General features: G+C 46.5%; 1 protein-coding gene across 1 annotated transcript in view; it reads right to left on the bottom strand.

Moving 5' to 3' along the window:
- The window catches only part of pafah1b2 (platelet-activating factor acetylhydrolase 1b, catalytic subunit 2), a 39,274-nt gene extending 23,462 nt beyond the window's left edge, over positions 1 to 15,812 (bottom strand). The window contains exon 1 of the mRNA XM_056285435.1: positions 15,621 to 15,812. The gene's annotated coding sequence lies outside the window, so the exon portion shown is untranslated. The remainder of the gene's footprint in view (positions 1 to 15,620) is intronic.
- Between the last annotated feature and the right edge of the window lie 2,671 nt (positions 15,813 to 18,483).

Below are 18,483 nucleotides of genomic sequence, written 5' to 3' on the forward strand. Positions count from 1 at the left end.
TTGGAGTTTGCTTTGTTGCAGCTTGGCGAATCACCCTCTCTGCAGCTCTCAGCACCTTATAATAATACATTATATTTATATAGCGCTTTACACAGTGCTCAAAGACACTTTACAGAACAGAGAAAATAAGAACAAAGAACAAAGCAACTTTAATATACAAAGATTAAAATGTGGTGGACACGTATTGTGTGAACCTACGGTCTTCTCCGTTCCTTCGGCTCTACAAAAATATTTTTTAAAACAAGATAATGAAATCAAACCTTCACTGTGCCTTGTGATGGAATCACTAGGCCGCCCGCCGTTGTGTTTCAGGGCTAGAAGGTGGCAGGTAGCTCTCGTCAAATGATGATGGGACAGCATCTCTGACAAGGCTCGCACGGCACACATCACAGGACAGCTTTCGCTCTATAACTTTTTTTAAATAACTGCGTATCGCGCCAATTTTTTGGGAGAAGGGAGAGGTCTTATAAACACACACACACACTGACTTAATTGCATCACGTCCTGTTTTGTTTCCTTCGAAAAAAGCTCTGTGCTAATTTCACGGCGTGTTACTTTCGGCCCGGTTCTCCCCTATCTTACTGTTGTTAGGATGGATTACATGTGAATAATACAGTCTGTGCCACCTGTGTAAAATTCGCTGGTCAATATAATACCAGTAACGTTAATATTGTTTTATTTGTAAAATAGCATTATTTTGTCAGTTGTAAAGTCAGTGTTATGGAATATGACTTATAAAGTCTCAGTTCATAGCCGGGTGAACACCGGCACTGAGCATAGCCTAGCTAGCTGGCTACGATTTCGCAGTTGGACATAAATACAGTACAGTAATAATATATTCACAAAATACAGCCAATAGTGATGTTCAATCTTACTTGTGAAAAGTAATCCCCCGAGCCCTGTTTTCGACGGTCCGTCGATTGGAGCAGGAATATGCTGAACAGTGTTCTGGCATCTTTCTCAGTCGTGTATTCTGCTGCTAGGCAACTCGTAGGATGACCGGTCCAAGATGGCGGCCGTATTTCTCGCGCCCCAACAGCGAATGCGGCGTCTACTCTTTATATGTCTATGGTCTCAACCGTCAAGTGACGGTCCGTTTATTAACAACTCCCCCTGCCCACAACATACCACACAGAAAGGTTCCTACCTAGATATCACCTGATACTACATCCCCCTTTCTGAGTAGGAATCCTTTTCTGTGGGAACACTTTTTTTTGCTTTAACCAACAACTCAGTGTCAAGGCATGAGAAAACATTACCCTGTCCTGAACATTACCTTAAATGTCACCCTTAATGTCAAACTGCCAGTGCAAGACAAAACTTGAATCACTCCTGTTTTGTTTGTTAAACATACATTCAGTTTGCATGAAATAACCACTATAAATACATATTGTAATTAAGAGTAGCTTATCTTTCTCGCTACTTTACAGAAACTCAGTTTCCCTGCATTTTGTTTAAAAAAATAACAACCTTTTTGTCAATCAATCCACCTATCTACCTCCTCACAAAATCCTTAAGTCCTTAAAGTACCCTGGAGGCTGTTTCACTCTTAAAGGATATCGTCTCTCAGGTACTGGGCTTGGCTGACTCTGGTCGACAGGTGTGTACCGTGCTCTGGCAGGTTCGGCAGGCGTGGTGTTTGTTACCTAAACTGTCTCCGGTGGATCAGTGGGTGTTGAAGGTGCCACAGGGGTAGTTGAAAGATGAACCCTGTTCCTCTGCAGGGTACCCCCAGGCATCTCGACATGGTAGGATCTAGGCGTGTCCGCTGCAGACACTACTGTTCCTCTCTCAGTGGTGTCTTTTACCCAGACGTGGTCACCTGGGTGCAGACCTGGTAGATCATGGTCCCTGTGTCTCACATTAAAGTGTCTCTGTTGTTTCTGTCAGTAGATCTGTTCGGTCTGTTTCAGCTTTTCCATGTTAGCCCACCTGGGGCTCAGCTGAGTTGGGATGACAGAGACAAGAGTTCTGATTCTCCTCTCCATCAGGAGCTCGGTGGGGGTGTGGGGCTGTATCTATTGGCTAACGGAGTGGCTCTGTACGCCATGAGTGCCAGATATGGGTCACTTGACTTGTTGAGCAGACTTTTGACAGTTCTGACAGCTTGCTCGGCCTCCCCGTTGCTCTGTGGAAACTGGAGGCTGGATGTAACATGAGTGAAACTCAAGTCCCGTGAGAATTTGCGGAAAACATCAGACGTAAATTGTGGCCCGTCATCTGTTCGCATCTCCTGTGGAATCCCATGTCGGGCATATATCGACTTGCAGTGTTCCATGACTGCCTCAGACCTTGTGGATGTGAGTGGTGCTGCTTCAAAGAACCTGGAGAAGTAATCAACAATCAACAAGTACTGTTTGTTCCCCTTCTGGAAAGGATCAGCCCCTACCTTTGACCAGGGCCTCTCTGGGAACTCTGTAGGTATCATAGTCTCTTTGAAATTTGTTCTTTCACATGCACACACATCACATCTTTCTATTTCTTTTTGTAGCTGCTTGCTTAAGCCCGGCCACCACACTGCCTGTTTAGTCCTCTCTCGGCATTTTGTGACTCCTAGCTGTCACCTCATGCAGTTTACACATCATGTCAGATCGGAGTGATTCTGGTATCACAATTCTACTGCCTTTCAATAGCAGTCCATTTTGCACTGTTAACTCGCCTGAGAATGGCAGGTATGGCTGGATTATGTGCGGCACTATGTGCTTATCCGGCCACCCCTCTGTGTAATATTTCTTGATCTGACTGAGGGCAATGTCACTGTCCTGGTGTGTCTGGATCTCTGTGATCCATTTTTCAGTGGCTGGCAGGTTGGTCATGACTGCGTGAACATACAAGTCAATTTCCTCTTCCTTTTGCTGGCCAGGTGTGCTGTTAATTGGCGATCTTGACAAAACATCTTCTGTTGCAATTTTCTTGCCAGGCACATGTGATATAGTGTACGAGAATCTCATGAGCCTCATCTGCAGTCGTTGTATACATGGTGGGAGATCGTCAAGGTTCCTGGAACCTAGAAGTGGAACCAAGGGTTTTCCAAAGGAGTTGAATCAAGTGCAACTGGACTTGGTATATATATCCATATATATGTCCGGCCACTGCTGTCACCTTCTTGGAATCTGCACTCACTCCTGAGGCTCCCACAATCTGCCCCAGAAACTTGATTGTGGACTTGGAAAATTCAGACTTTCATTAAGTGTGACACCTGCATCCTGGAGTCGTGTCAGAGCTGCATGAAGCCGTCTGTCATGTTCTGCTTGTGTGACTCTGAAAATTAGCACATCGTCCATCTGGCAGAGCACTCCGTCAAGGCCATCGAGGATCTGTGACATTCTCTTTTGGAAGTGCTCTGGTGCCGAAGATATTCCAAAGCACAGTCTGTTGTAACAAAACCTCCCAAATGGTGTTATGAAGGTTGTCAACAAGGAGGATGCTTTTGATAGAGGTATTTGCCAAAACCCAGAATTGGCATCCGATTTGGAAAACACTTTGGCTCTGGCAAGTTGTCCACGCGTTTGTTCCACGGCGGGGAGTGGGTGTTGTTCTCTCTGAACTGACTTGTTAAGTTTGGTGAGGTCTGAGCAGATTCGCACCCTCCCAGTGCGCTTGGGTGCCACTACCATCCCGGCACACCATTCAGTTGGCTCATCCATCCCAGATATGACGCCTTGTGACTCCATCCTTGCTAGCTATTCTTTCACCTTAGGCAAGAGCGGTAGGGCTATGCGCCTGGGTGTGGAGAATGAGAAGGGCACTGCGTCGGATTTCAAAACGACAACGACTGACTATTACATAGTATGTTACATAGTACGTACGTATATGTATGTATGTATGTATGTATGTATGTATGTATGTATGTATGTATGTATGTATGTATGTATGTATGTATACATACGTATACATACGTACATATGACTGTCCCTCGATTTTCTCAACAACCATTCAACCGATTGACTTCACACTTAGCGGGTGGAATGCTGAGGACCCAAGGAAGTGCAGTGTTGAGTTCGAAATTGTTTGGATGAGCGGTTGTCGAGAAAAGAAAGACAAAAGTCAATGTCGAGGACGTTTATGTTGTTTGGAAATTATAAAATAAACACCAAAGTAAAAGTAGTGATTGACAATGTCCAACTAGCCTCTTCACATGCTTTGCTATACGGTGTTGTGTGCGCTGGTCTTCCATATATTTCATTCCCTCTGAGACGTGAGAGTGCCAGGTTGTGCGGCAGGAAGCAAGTTCCTCCAAAGAAGAGGGGTTGATCTGGTATCTTTTCAGTGTGGTCTTCATTTGGTCTTTGAACCGCTTCTTCTGCCCACCAGCAGTGCGTTCACCAAGGCGTAGTTGGCCATAGAGGACTTTACGTGGGAGTCATTGGCTGGGCATGCGAATAACATGCCCAAGCGACCTAAGTTGATGGTGGTTTAGGGTAGACTCCACACTGCAGCTGTCTTCCCTTTCCAACACAACAAATGTCTCCAGATCCTCTGGAGACATTTCACATGGAAGGCCTCCAGGCTTCTGAGATGGTGGCTGTAGATGGTCCATGCCTCACATCCATAGAGTAGTGTGGAGATGCATACTGCTCTGTAAACAAGCACTTTGGTGTGGAGACTGAGGTTTCTGTTCTGGAAAACCTTTCTCCTTAGACGACCAAAAGATGTTGAGGCTTGTTTGAGGTGGTGCTGAATCTAATCGTTCATTGTGCAGGTGTCAGATAGCATACTTCCCAGATATTTGAAGGCAGGAACAGTGGCCAGTTGTTGCCCTTCTGCTGTGAAGGTTGTTGGGTGGTTTGGAAGGCCGGCAGTCAACTGACAGATTACCTCTGTCTTTTGGGTGTTGATAATCTGTCCCATTCTCCTGTATGCAGTTACAACTGTTACACACACTGTTACACACTTTCACACACACACACACACACACACACACACACACACACACACACACACACACACACACACACACACACACACACACACACACACACACACACACACACACACACACACACACACACACACACATACCTGGAAAGTGTATATGAAAATAAATTCCTAGGTGTGACACTAGACCACAAAATTTGCTGGAACCTCACACAACATATGTGCGAGCAAAGCTGGCAAGGAGAACTGCAGTCATGACAAAAGCAAGTCACATTCTGGATCATAAATCATTGCACACTTTGTATTGTTCATTTATTTTACCATATCTGATCTATTGTGTGGTGCTTTGGGGTAGCACCCACAAAACCAACCTACAACCATTATGTATACTACAAAAAAGAGCCATAAGGATAGTTAATAATATAGGATATCGTGAACACACCAACAAGCTATTTTTAAAGTCAAGTGCCTTGGAGTCCAGGGATTAAGTAGAATTTAACACAGCACAAATAATGTTCAAAGCAAGAAACAATCTACTACTGAGTAATAGACAAAAAATATTCTCGGATAGAGAAGGGGAATATAATTTGAGAGGGAATTTAAACTTCAAGAAATGATGTGTTCATACAACTTTAGGATGCATGAACTTTTGAAATGCATGGGCATTTCAATCTGTGGGGTAAAATTGTGGAACAGTTTGAGCATGGAACTAAAACAAAGTACAAACATTACACATTTCAAGAAATACAAAGGTCTAATTTTCAAGAGCTATAGGGACGACGAAGAGTTGTGTTAACTGTCTGTTTTATTTGTCTCTAAACATTTCTTATTACATTTACATCCATCCATCCTTTATCTTAACCACTTATCCTGCTCTCAAGGTCTTCATTTGGGGATGCTTTCTATGACACCGAGTGTATATTTGGGTTGTAAATAGCATTGAGATCTGTTTCCTGGTATATGAAATTCCTGGTACATGACATTAGGATGTTTTTTTCTTTTTTTCTCTCTCATTTGTTTTTGATGTGTTTTTTTTTAATTTGTTCTCTTATTGTTCACAGTAGTTGAGTTTGTATTGTGCAGTATATCGTGTATTGAATTTTAACTATATAGTACAATGAGAATTGAGTTTGAAATGTATAGTAGCTGAATTAACTTAAGAGTAGGTGAGAGGGGGTAGGAAAAAACAAGTGTATGCTTCCTCCTACTCCTTTTCCAACATGTAACAAATAATTTGATGCATACAGAGATTTGTTCGCTGAGTTTGATGTGTGGATTTGTTGATCACTTCAGATTATTGGCAATAGCTTATCTGTATGTTATATCCTGCTTATTTACATGTTCAAAATAAATCATCATCATCATCATCACATATACATACATACATACATACATACATACATACATACATACATACATACATACATACATACATACATACATACATACATACATACATACATACAGAGACGTTCTTCCTGTGGTGACTGGACAAACCGCGCTATGCTGCCATCACAATTTACATTGTGGTAGGAGATGGAATTACATCCGAACAGGCGCTGCACTAGACATCGAGAGGCCCTCTGAAATTCAGGACCATTGAATTTCCAGGCCCAGCAAAGCTCGTGCATTAAATCACCACTGTGTGCAGCCAATCAACTTTTCATTTCCATAATTAGAGATCCACTTTGAAACATTACGTTATGAATATGAATTTTAAGAAGCATTCATTCAATTCAGGCGGCGGCATGGTGGTGCAGTGGTTAGCGCGGTTGCCCCACAGCAAGAAGGTCCTGGGTTCAAGCCCTGGGGTAGTCCAACCTTAGGGGGGGTCATCCTCTGTGTGGAGTTTGTGTGTTCTCCCCATGTCTGTGTGGGTTTCCTCCGGGTGCCCCAGTTTCCTCCCACAGTCCAAAGACATGTATAGGTCAGGTGAATCAGCCGTACTAATTTGTCCCTAGGTGTGTGTGTGTGTGTGTGTGTGTGTGTGTGTGTGTGTGTGTGTGTGTGTGTGTGTGTGTGTGTGTGTGTGTGTGTGTGTGTGTGTGTGTGTGTGTGTGTGTGTGTGTCAGCCCTGTGATGGCCTGGCAGCCTGTCCAGGGTGTCTCCCCACCTGCCACCCAATGACTGCTGGGATAGGCTCCAGCATCCCCGTGACCCTGAGAGCAGGATAAGCAGCTTGGATAATGGATGGGTGGATGGATCATTCAATTCAAGCATACATTTTGTGTATTAACTATTACTCTGTTGTTGAAATGGCATTAGATTTGATGAAGAGCGCGTAATGACTTTTTCAGGGATTGAAACTCAAAATTAGGACTTGGGGCTTGACTAGGGACTCGCCTGTTTTGACTTGGCACTTGATTTGGGACTTGAGTGCCGAGGCTTGTGACTTGGAAAAGAATGACTTGATCCCACTGCTGCAGTTTCCTGTAGGCTAGCAATGTCAGGGCAATATAGCAACATAGGCTGGGCTGTGCTAATTATCTCTGTTGTTCCTACTTACTGGTGTGGATTGTTCGTAGATGTCCAGTCTGCAGTCACATTTTCACCAAGTAGCCAGTTTCCAGCTGTATTGTGAAATTTTTACTGAGAATTTCCTCTTACTTCCTATTTAGTTTGTTGTTTTCCTCTCTGATCCAAGATTTTTTTTTCCTGGTTGGCATATCAGCCCCCCCTCTCCATAATCCTTTGGCTCATTCTCACATCACTTACCAACAAAGTACACATTTCATGATAAATAAAACTGCCGCTATAAATATAACTCCAGAACAATGGCAGCTGATGCCAAAATGAGTTTCACAAATTGGACACACACTCTTTAAGGCATTAAAATCCAAAGGGCATAAACACTTTGTTTGCCTTGTCCTCTGAAAAGACCAACGAAGAGGTCACATACGGGTGCCATTTTACTCAGTTCAATTCTAAATTTCACCAGCGTCTTTTGAGATTCCTTGGGGGGGGGTAGACTAAATTTGGGATCCATTCTCTCCTTCAGGGGCTCTTGGTTACCTGTTATGCCATTTTAAGTTCAGAGGATCCAACTTATGTAAGAGAAAGTTCAATAAAGCCAGACAAATTCAGCAGAAGAGGAACAGACATTCCCTGATACCCCACAGAGACATGCCACCCTGTGTGAGGGTGGGGGTTTTCACATTCATCTGCTAAAATCTTATAAACATGTGAAGCCCGGTTCGCTGCAAACCAAACGCCCCTTATTACTGGAAATGTTAATGTTTAAGAGGAAGTCATTCATACGATAGAAACATGGGTCAGTACTTTGATGCTGCCCCTCCAACATATACTAAGACCAGCGGCGTTGTTGTGGGGGGAGCTACCAGGGCCCAGAAGAGAGGGGGGGGGGGCTTGGGAAGCCTGGAATTAAAAGTTTGTTTTGGTTTGCAAATTTTTATTTCTAACTAATTAGTGTCATAACTTCAGTTAAAACTGGCTCAATACATCAGTTGAGGGACTTAAAGAAAATAGTGGAGGCTCTCTGAGGCCCCTCTCACACCTTACAAAAGGTGCAAAATGGTTTAGTCCACCCCTCACAAGCATCTCTCACTGCAGCTCATCTAGTCCTGTTGCGAGTGACTGCTGACACAAGCAAAAGCACAGAGTTATGTCTTTCCCAAAGAAAGCAAAATCTGTGTTGCAGAAAAGAAAAGAAAAAAGGAAAGGGAGAGAAGGCAAAATGAGGGAAAACAACTGTTAAGTAATTTCTTCCAAAAGAAAGGTGAGCTAGGATAGGTGTGCAACGGTGTGCAAGATAGTTCAGTTAGGTTAAGGTTAGGTTAAGTTAGGTTAAAATAGATTAATGTACTGTGGTTGTATATAATATACAGTATGCTAAAACTCAAAAAAGTGATGCGTGAGAGACAAAAGAGGAAAGGGGCCCACAGAGACTGCTTATGTATAGGGCCCAGAATTTTGTGCTACACCCCTGACTAAGATGGTAGGAGCCAAATGTCTCCTTATAGTTCATATTTAGTAATATTTAGTAATTTGAATATTTAGTGTTGATGTTTATGAGTTACACTATCTTTACACTTTCATTATATTCGTATTGTGGTGGTGTATAGGCCTAATGGTGCCTGTCGCTTTAAGAACGGGAGAATCGTTTCACTACGTTAGCGTGCTCTTGCCAGTGTATTTTGGGATTGTAGAGCCGAAGGAACGGAGAAGACCGTAGGTTCACACTTTAGCCGTGTAAGCAACTTTCTTTAATCCACGGTAAATCAGAGAGACAACAAAACCACAGCTCGACTGAGCGGAGGCGGCAAGAATCACCAGAAAACTGGCTGGACAACCATAACTTAACCCTGCGTTAACCTGCCAGGGCAACCATGACTTAACCCTTAGTTCCTGGGTTGAATTCTGTCCCCAATACGTGTCCACATGAGCCCCCCCAGAATTCGCCCTAGTATCGAAGTCAGGCAGGCGCGGGGGGACGACAGGCCATCCGCGGCGGCTTCGGGTAACAGGGGCCGGAGTGTCTCTGGGAGGCATTGACGCGGGCCTGTGAAGGTCGGCCTGAGGAGCAGAAGAGGCAGCGCGGGCCTCCACGGGGGGAGGAGGCGGAGCCGGGGGACGACCGCGACGAGGAGGTTGGGCTAACTGCAACGGCTGCGTCAAGTCCAGGTGTGCGGGTTTAACTCGGTCCACTGAAACATGCTCGGCCGTGCCCCCAAAATCCACCACCAGGTGCTTAGTTCCCCGTTCCAGGACGCGGAAGGGGCCGTCATAAGGGGGTTGCAGAGGGGGGGCGGTGTGCGTCGTGACGGATGAACACGTAGTCCGCTGACTGCAGACCTGGGGGCACCTGGGACACCGGAGCGCCATGTTGGGTGGTAGGGACGGGTGTGAAAGCTCTGACCCCGTCCAGCAAGGAGGCTCGTTGGTCCACAGCTGACCAGGGACGCGTTGCGTTGGGCATGAAATCGCCTGGGACTCGCAGCAGCGTGCCGTACACCAGCTCCGAAGAGGAGGCTTGTAGGTCTTCCTTCGGGGCGGTCCGCAGGCCCAGCATGACCCATGGGAGCTTGTCGACCCAGTTGCAGTCCTTGAGAGTAGCCCGAAGCGCAGCCTTCATGGACCGGTGGAAGCGCTCACATAGGCCGTTTGCCTGAGGGTGGTAGGCGGTAGTGCGATGAAGCTTGACACCCAGAGCCTCACCCACAGCATTCCATAGCTCTGAGGTAAACTGTGGCCCGCGGTCAGATGAAAGGTCGGAAGGCGTACCAAAACGCGAGACCCACGACCCAATAAAAGCCCGGGCCACATCAGCAGACGTCGTGGATGCCAGGGGAACAGCTTCAGGCCAGCGCGTAGTCCTGTCCACCACAGTGAAGAGGTAGGTGAACCCATGGGAGGGGGGTAGGGGACCAACCAGGTCGACGTGGACATGGTCAAATCGTCTCTCCGGCACTGCGAAGCGTTCCAGGGGCGCCTTAATGTGGCGGTGTATCTTAGCCCGCTGACAGGCAACACACGAGTCGGCCCACGCTTTCACGTCTCTCTTAAGTCCCTCCCACACAAACTTAGCAGAGGTCAGGCGCATGGATGGCTTACCGCCTGGATGAGAGAGGCCGTGCACAGCTTCAAATACGGGGCGTCTCCAGCTGTGCGGGACGATGGGCCTGGGCTGTCCTGTGGAGACGTCACACAGGAGGGTGACACCTGTGTCTCTGAAAGGAACGTCCTGCAGGCGGAGCCCCGTGTCGCAGGTCCGGAGACGGAGGATGCTCGGGTCCGTGGCCTGGTCAGCGGCCATCTGTGCATAGTCCAGGCCTAGGTGGACTGCTCCAATCACTGCCCTAGAGAGGCAGTCAGCTACCTGGTTAGACTTACCAGCGACGTGCTGGATGTCGGTAGTGAATTCCGAAATGTAGGAGAGTTGTTGCTGCTGGCGAGCGGACCATGGCTCGGCCGTCTTGGACATAGCAAACGTGAGGGGCTTGTGGTCCACGTACGCAGTAAACTCGCGGCCCTCTAGCAGGAAATGGAAATGCTGGACGGCGAGCCAGAGACCGAGGAGTTCCCTATCAAAAGTACTATACTTGCGCTCTCGGGGTGTAAGCTGGCGACTGAAAAAGGCCAAAGGCTGCCAAGCCCCCCCCCCACCCACTGTTCGTGAACCGCACCAACAGCATAGTCCGATGCATCCGTGGGTATGGAAATAGGCGCTGTAGGTGAAGGATGCGCTAGCAGGGTAGCCTGGGAGAGCGCAGCTTTAGTCTCGGTGAACGCACGGTCCCGCTCTGCTGTCCAGTCGACCGCCTGGTTGGGGGACATGCCTTTCAGCGCCTCGTACAGTGGCCGGATGATAAAGGCGGCTCGGGGAATGAAGCGGTGGTAGAATGTCACCATCCCGATGAACTCCCTGAGCGCATGAGCTGTTTGGGGGCGCAGAAAGGCCGCCACCGCTTCCACCTTTGAGGGCAGGGGGACTGCCCCGTCCCCAGTGATGCGGTGCCCGAGGAAATCAATGGCCGTCAGCCCGAGCTGGCACTTCGCCGGGTTGACGATCAGCCCATGCTGGCTGAGGCGTGTGAAGAGGGCGTGAAGATGGGACAGGTGTTCTTCCTCGGAGGCGCTGGCGATGAGTATGTCGTCCAAATAGACGAAGATGAAAGGAAGGCCATGGAGCACTGAATCCATCAGCCGCTGAAAGGACTGGGCCGCGTTTTTGAGTCCAAATGGCATTCGTAGGAATTCGAATAGGCCGAATGGGGTAGTCACCGCTGTCTTGAGGATGTCCGAGGGGTGCACGGGAACTTGATGATAACCACGGACCAGGTCGACTTTTGAGAAGACGCGTTTGCCAGACAGGTTTGCAGAAAAGTCCTGGATATGCGGGACAGGATAGCGGTCGGGTGTGGTGGTGTCATTTAGTCGGCGGTAGTCCCCGCATGGGCGCCAACCTCCATCAGGCTTAGCGACGATGTGGAGTGGGGACGCCCACGGGCTGTCAGAGCGGCGGATGATCCCCATGCGTTCCAGGTGCTCGAACTCAGACTTGGCAATGGCGAGTTTGGCGGGGTCGAGACGCCTGGCTCTGGCGTAGACCGGGGGCCCCTTCGTAGCAATGTGATGCTCCACCCCATGCTTAGCGGTGGGTGCAGAGAAGGTAGGCTGGGTGAGGTCAGGGAACTCAGCGAGGAGGCGGTTGAACTTGTCTGCCTCTGAGAGAGAGTTGGCTAGACCTGCATAGGCCGCTTCCCTCCGCGTACATGCGAAGGAGGAGAAGGTTAAGGCATCGACCAGACGGCTGTTCTGAATGTCCACTAGCAAACCGTAAGCGCACAAAAAAATCAGCTCCGAGGAGGGGAAGCGTTACATTGGCCATGACGAACTCCCACGTGAAACGTTGTCTACCAAAACACAGTTCTACAGACCGCACGCCGTAGGTGTGGATAGGGCTGCCGTCAGCCGTCGCCAACTGGGGGCCCCGCTCCCCGCCCATGATGTCGACGTCAGTAGCAGGGAGCACGCTTCTCTGTGCGCCCGTGTCACAAAGAAATCGCCGACCGGAGATGGTGTCGAGGATGAAGAGTAGCCTGCTCGTATCGCCAACACTCATGGCCACTACTGAGTGTTGGCCCTCTCGTTTCCCGTCGGCCTGTAGTTGCAGGGGGGACGGCACCGTTTAGCTTTCGCACCAAATCGAGCGTGGTACATAGAGTCCAGAGGGCTTGTAGCGGTCTGATGCTGTGGCGCCACCGTCGGGCCACGCCCGCGATGTCGGCGGGGGGCCAGTGAAGGTAGGAGCCAGCACCCCGGCATGGGAGGAACGTTGTGTAGCGACGAAGAATCGGTCAGCCTCCCTTGCCAGCTCACGGGGATCAGTGATGGTGGAGTTAGCGAGCGCAGTCTGGACGTGGGGCGGCATGTTGCGCAGAAACAGCTCCATAAACAGGAAACATGGCTTTTCTTGACCCAGTAGGTTTAACATCCTGCTCATTAGCTCCGATGGTTTGCCATCTCCCAAGCCCTGAATTGCGAAGAGGCGACGTGCTCTCTCAGTTGTTGACAGTTCAAAAGTTTCAAGGAGGAGATGTTTAAGTGCGGCGTATTTACCATCGGCCGGTGGGTTGGTTATGAAACCGCTTATCCTGGAAGCAGTAGCGCCCCCCAGCGCTGCCACTACGTAGTAGTACCTGGTCTCGTCCGCTGTTATGTCTCTGAGCGCGAACTGTGCCTCAGCCTGTGTGAACCACGTAGCCACGGAAGACTCCCAAAACTCCGGCAGTTTAATTGCAACGGCGTTCGTAGCCATAATGTGTGTGGTTTCAGAAAACTTATCCGAAAACCGACGTCGGGGTCACCAGTGTAGAGCCGAAGGAACGGGGAAGACCGTAGGTTCACACTTTAGCCGTGTAGGCAACTTTCTTTAATACACGGTAAATCAGAGAAAACAAAACCACAGCTCGACTGAGCGGAGGCGGCAAGAATCACCAGAAAACTGGCTGGACAACCATAACTTAACCCTGCGTTAACCTGCCAGGGCAACCATGACTTAACCCTTAGTTCCTGGGTTGAATTCTGTCCCCAATACGTGTCCACCACAGGATGTTGAATGGAAGAGTGGAGTCTCACGGTCTTCTCGCCATGTTGATTAGGCTGCGTTGGAAAGTATATTTTATTTGGTGATACGTGGATACAGTTCACTACTTAGAGGCCCGGATTGGCTAATCGGGACCACTGGGGTGGGCCGGTCAGGTTTTTGGGCTGCGAGGGCCAGTGTTCAATCATGGATGGCACTGGTTGAAATATATCATGCATGCTGTCCCTGGGATGCCTGCATTCGCAGCCCACTCGCAGAGTGCAGCCTGGTTGATGACGTAATTACGTTATGACTCCGGCCGACGGCATCACCTCGCCCAATTGCACACTGCAGTCAGGGGTGCTTGTTGGAGGATGCGAGCAAAAAGTAGGCTATAAGATCAAAATGGATAATAAAAAGAGCAAAGAGGGCGCTGAAAAGGCGAGAATTAAAAAACGGAAAGCTCTAGAAACTGACGCGGCCAAAAGTGCTAAACTGAGCAACTTTTTTATTAAAACCAGCTCGCGGTTTGAGAGTGAAACGCCAAGTGAAGACGATGAGAAGGGTAAGCTAAGCTAGCTAGGAGTAGTGCAAGATGCTAGCAAGCGTGCAAAACAAAATACAACGTTGCCTGCAAACCACCGTTCAAGTTTATGAATCAAGCCAATTAACTGTGTGGCGTTATGGCATATAACGTAACGTTATATGATAAAAAAGTTCTTTACAAATAGTATGTTGCGACGCCACCTAAGTGTGAGACACTTTGTCTTGTAGCCCCTCAGCAGAAGCCACTAGTCCAGTTTGCTGCCAACAGTGAGAGCCAGTACCAAGCACCAGCCATGAGCCCATAACTCCAGAGTGGGCAGGTAGGATTGCTCATTGAGTGAATATTATGAGAATGAGAATTAATATTATGAAAAGTATGGTGTAGTCCTGCTCTATATGAAAAATTCCTAGAGATAACTTTATGATTCAGCACTACATTAATAAAACTAACTTGACTTGATCAGAAAGCTTTGTAAAAAGGGAAGATTTGTGCTGAAAATTATGACAATTTTTAAAATTTGATTTAGTGTCAGAAGCAGAGCCAGGACCCAGTAGTGTGCAAGGGATTGCTGCTGTCACTGTGAAAGGCACAGGTGAGCTGTTGTACCACAGTGTGTAAACAATCAAACATGATCAGATTATTTCCAATATGACCACTTTCTATGCCAAAATGTTACTAGTGACCCATTATGCTTCTTATCATTAGAAGTAGGATAGTAAATATACAAAGCCCACAATTGAAAGGAAATAGGATGAAAGTCATATGAAATAAGCCTGCATATTTTACCATTGGAAAAATCTTAATCTTTTCGGTCAAAACGTGTTTTCCATGTCAAATTTGCCAAAGCCTTACAGATTGCTTTTTATTGTGATTAAATACAGGTGCAATTGAGTCTCATAGGGATACTGAAGGAAGTGTGAAAGGGAGAGCAGAGTTTACTCAGGGACTGATTACAGAGGCAACAGCTCAGCAGCAGAACCCTGAACCACAAGCTAGGAACAAGACAGATGAACGTGGAACCAACTGCAAGGGGCTAACTTACTGTGAAAAAAAAACAATCTCTGTACTGTTCTGTTTGTCTGGCATTTGCACCTTTGGTTAATGATGGCCTTTTCATAAAGGGAGGCATGAAAGACTGGAAACACATTCACCAAAGAATAGTGGAACACGAAAAAAGTAAGACACACAGAGACAGTGCAGATGCTTACTTTCCGAATGTACAAAAGGCAGATGTGAAAAGCCTGTTGACTGGCAACCAAATGCCATTACGTGCTGAGCAAGTGAAAAAGAAACATAAGGTGATGGAGCACATAGTGGATGTTATTAAAGTTATAGACAAATGTGGCCTTAGCTACAGGGGAGACAAAGAAGAGGCAGGTTATAGCTTAGAAAACATTGCTGTTATTCATGGCAACGTCCTAGAGTTGATTCTACTCTTGAGTACATATGACATTTGCCTCCAACAGCATGTAAACACGTGCATAGAAAATAGCAAGAAGCAGCGTGAAACTGGTGCAAAAGGCAGAGGCTCTCTAGTTACCCTGCTGTCAAAAGAAACATTCAGTAAAGTTGTGGATGTGGATGCAAATAAGTGTACACATCCTCAGCGATGTGTACACTTACTTGCGTACACATCACTGAGGACCTCACCTGGACTCTTCACACTCAGCACACTCTAAAGAAGTCCAGACAGAGGCTCTACTTCCTCCGAAGGCTGAGGAAATTCAAGGTCTCACCCTCCATCCTGAAGACATTCTATTCCTCAGCTGTGGAGAGCATCCTAACAGGTTGCATCACCGCCTGGTATGGAAACTGTTCTGCCCATGACTGAGTTGACCTGCAGAGAACATCCCTCCCCATCCTGCAGGACACATACATCAGAAGGGTGAGGACAAGAGCCAAGAAGATCATGAGCGACACTTCTCACCCTGACAACGGACTGTTAAGGCTATTGGGGTCTGGTAGATGCCTCTGTAGTCTTAGGGCAAAAACAGAGAGACTAAAGAGAAGTTTCTATCCACAGGCCATAAGAACTCTCAACATATACGACCTTTCACATACTTGAGACAGCTAGGTTTTTTATTTTTTTATTTATTGTTTATTTTGACTTAAGAATGCACTAATCTTTTGTCTTTTATCTAGGCCTATGTCTTTTTTCACACAGTGACAGACGGAGTACCCCCCTTCATTTCACTGCATGTTTTACTTTGTATTTCTGTGCATGTGGCAAATAAAGTACTTGAACTTGAACTTGGATGTCATCAGCCAACCGATAAAGGCGACTATAGCAAAAGAAGTAAGACAAGCTGGCATGTTTTCAGTCCAATTTGACACAACACAAGATATTAGCTCCAAAGACCAGTCATACTAAGATATGTAACAGATGTCATTCATGAAAGACTGATTGCTATGGTGGGCTGTGAGTCATCTACAGGGCAGCATTTTGCAGAGCTCCTGAAAAAAGTGCTACTGAAGGTTAATATCGACATTGGCACGTGTGGGCAACTCAACAAATGGTGCAGCTAATATGCAGGGACAGTATCAGGGGGTTTCTACACTCCTGTCTGAGCAGTCTCCCAATCAGATTCATATATGGTGTTATGCACATCTTTTGAATCTTGTACTGGCAGACACAACAGGCAGTGTTGTGGAAAGTGCATTCCTCTTTTCACTGCTTAATGATATAGCAGTTTTCTTAAGAGAGTCATACAAGCGCATGCAGAAGTGGGAAGAGATGAGTCAGGACAAGCATCACAGACGACTGTGCCCAATAGGGCCAACTAGGTGGTGGACTAAGGATCAGGCACAAAGTAAAGTGTTTGGTTCTTCGGGAATCCTCAGGGAGCCTTGTTTTTTGAAGTGCTTATGACTTTACACACCATTGTAGATGACAGTACACAAAAGCCAACTGTGAGGGCCAAGGCAAAAGGATTCATAGAAGGCCTTTTGAAGTAAGAGACAGTGCTCACTGCTCAAATCTCCCTTTGCATTTTTGAGCATACATCCCCCCTTTGAAAATACTTACAGACAAGGGGAATGGATATCATCACAGCTCAACATCTGACTGAGGGGACAGAGGAGGGTCTCAGGAAGTGTGCTAGGGACTTTGAAGGAGTTAAGTGTGCAGCTGATGAGTTTGTGAAGTGGGCTAATGGAAAGCTGCAAGAGGAGGAAGAATGTGAGCTGGTAGTGCAGACTGCCCTTCCTGAGAGAAGGGTCAGAAAAAAAGAAAATGCCAGGAGAGCCTGCAGAAGATGAGCAGCTAGCATCAGCTGATACTGACTTCAAAGTCAAAGTACACAATGTCATCGCAGACACAGTGACAGACAGTATCCATAGGAGGTTTTCTGCTAATGCAAAACTTTGCTCGGATTTTGCCTGTCTAGACCCTAGAAACTTTTCTCATGTGAGGAAAAATGGACTCCCCAGCTCAGCTCTGGAAGAAATAAGCAAATGTCTGCTTAAGTTGGACAATGGAGCTACAGTTGGGACATTATGTGGTGAACTGTACAGCCTTTCATCTCAGTGGGACAGACTAAAGATGTCCCCTCTGGAGGGTTACACTGTTAGGACAGCTAGTGAAATGCCACAAGGAAGTGAGGAGGATCCTTCCATAGAACAGCAGGATGTCGAACTAGAGAGCAAAACTTGTTCCTCCTGTAAAAACTGTGTCATTTGTGTTCATCTCATCCTCTCTCAGTACAATCTTCTAACCGATGCCTACCATGTGATTGGACTGGCCTACAAGTTGCTATTAACACTGTCCATCACATAAGTAGCATGTGAGAGAAGCTTCTCAACAGTGAAATTCATAAAAAACAGACTCGGGAGCACTTTAACCCAGAAGAACCTGGTGGCATTCATGCTCATGTGCACTGAGAAAGACATTCTCATGTCTTTGGACAATGATACTGTAATAAACAAAGTTGCAGAGACCAGTGCACTGCTCAAGCGTTTATTAATGTTTTAGGGTTGGCCATGTTTCCTTGAAGCTACACTTATGCAGAGGAAAAAGAGATGATGGCGTCATTAGAAAGTTATACTGTGAATAACAAACTTGCAGAGAACAGTGCAATACTTATTCTTTATTCATGTTTAAGGATTTGATATCTGTGAACACTTATTTGCACAGAATATAGATTCTGATATTGTAGAAAAGGACATTGTGATGTTGTAAAGAATAGTGTTGGAGATTTGCCCTTTAACTCATGTTCTCATATTTGTGAAAATTAATCTAAGTTGTGAAGCAACAGTTTCCTTGACTTATGCATTGGAAAAAGAGATGATAGTGTCATTAGAAAGTGCAATACTTTTTATTTTATCCTTTATTTATTCTTTTATTTCATTTTTAAGGTTTGGATATCTGTGAACACTTATTTGCACAGAATATAGATTCTGATATTGTTGAAAATTACATTGTGTTGTTGTAAAGAATAATGTTGGAGATGTGCGCTTTAACTCATGTTCTAATAAATCTAAGTTGTGAAGCAACACTTATTTGCACTGAATTGGA

This window comes from Lampris incognitus, chromosome 8 (assembly GCF_029633865.1).
Source record: "Lampris incognitus isolate fLamInc1 chromosome 8, fLamInc1.hap2, whole genome shotgun sequence".
Classification (NCBI taxonomy): domain Eukaryota; kingdom Metazoa; phylum Chordata; class Actinopteri; order Lampriformes; family Lampridae; genus Lampris; species Lampris incognitus.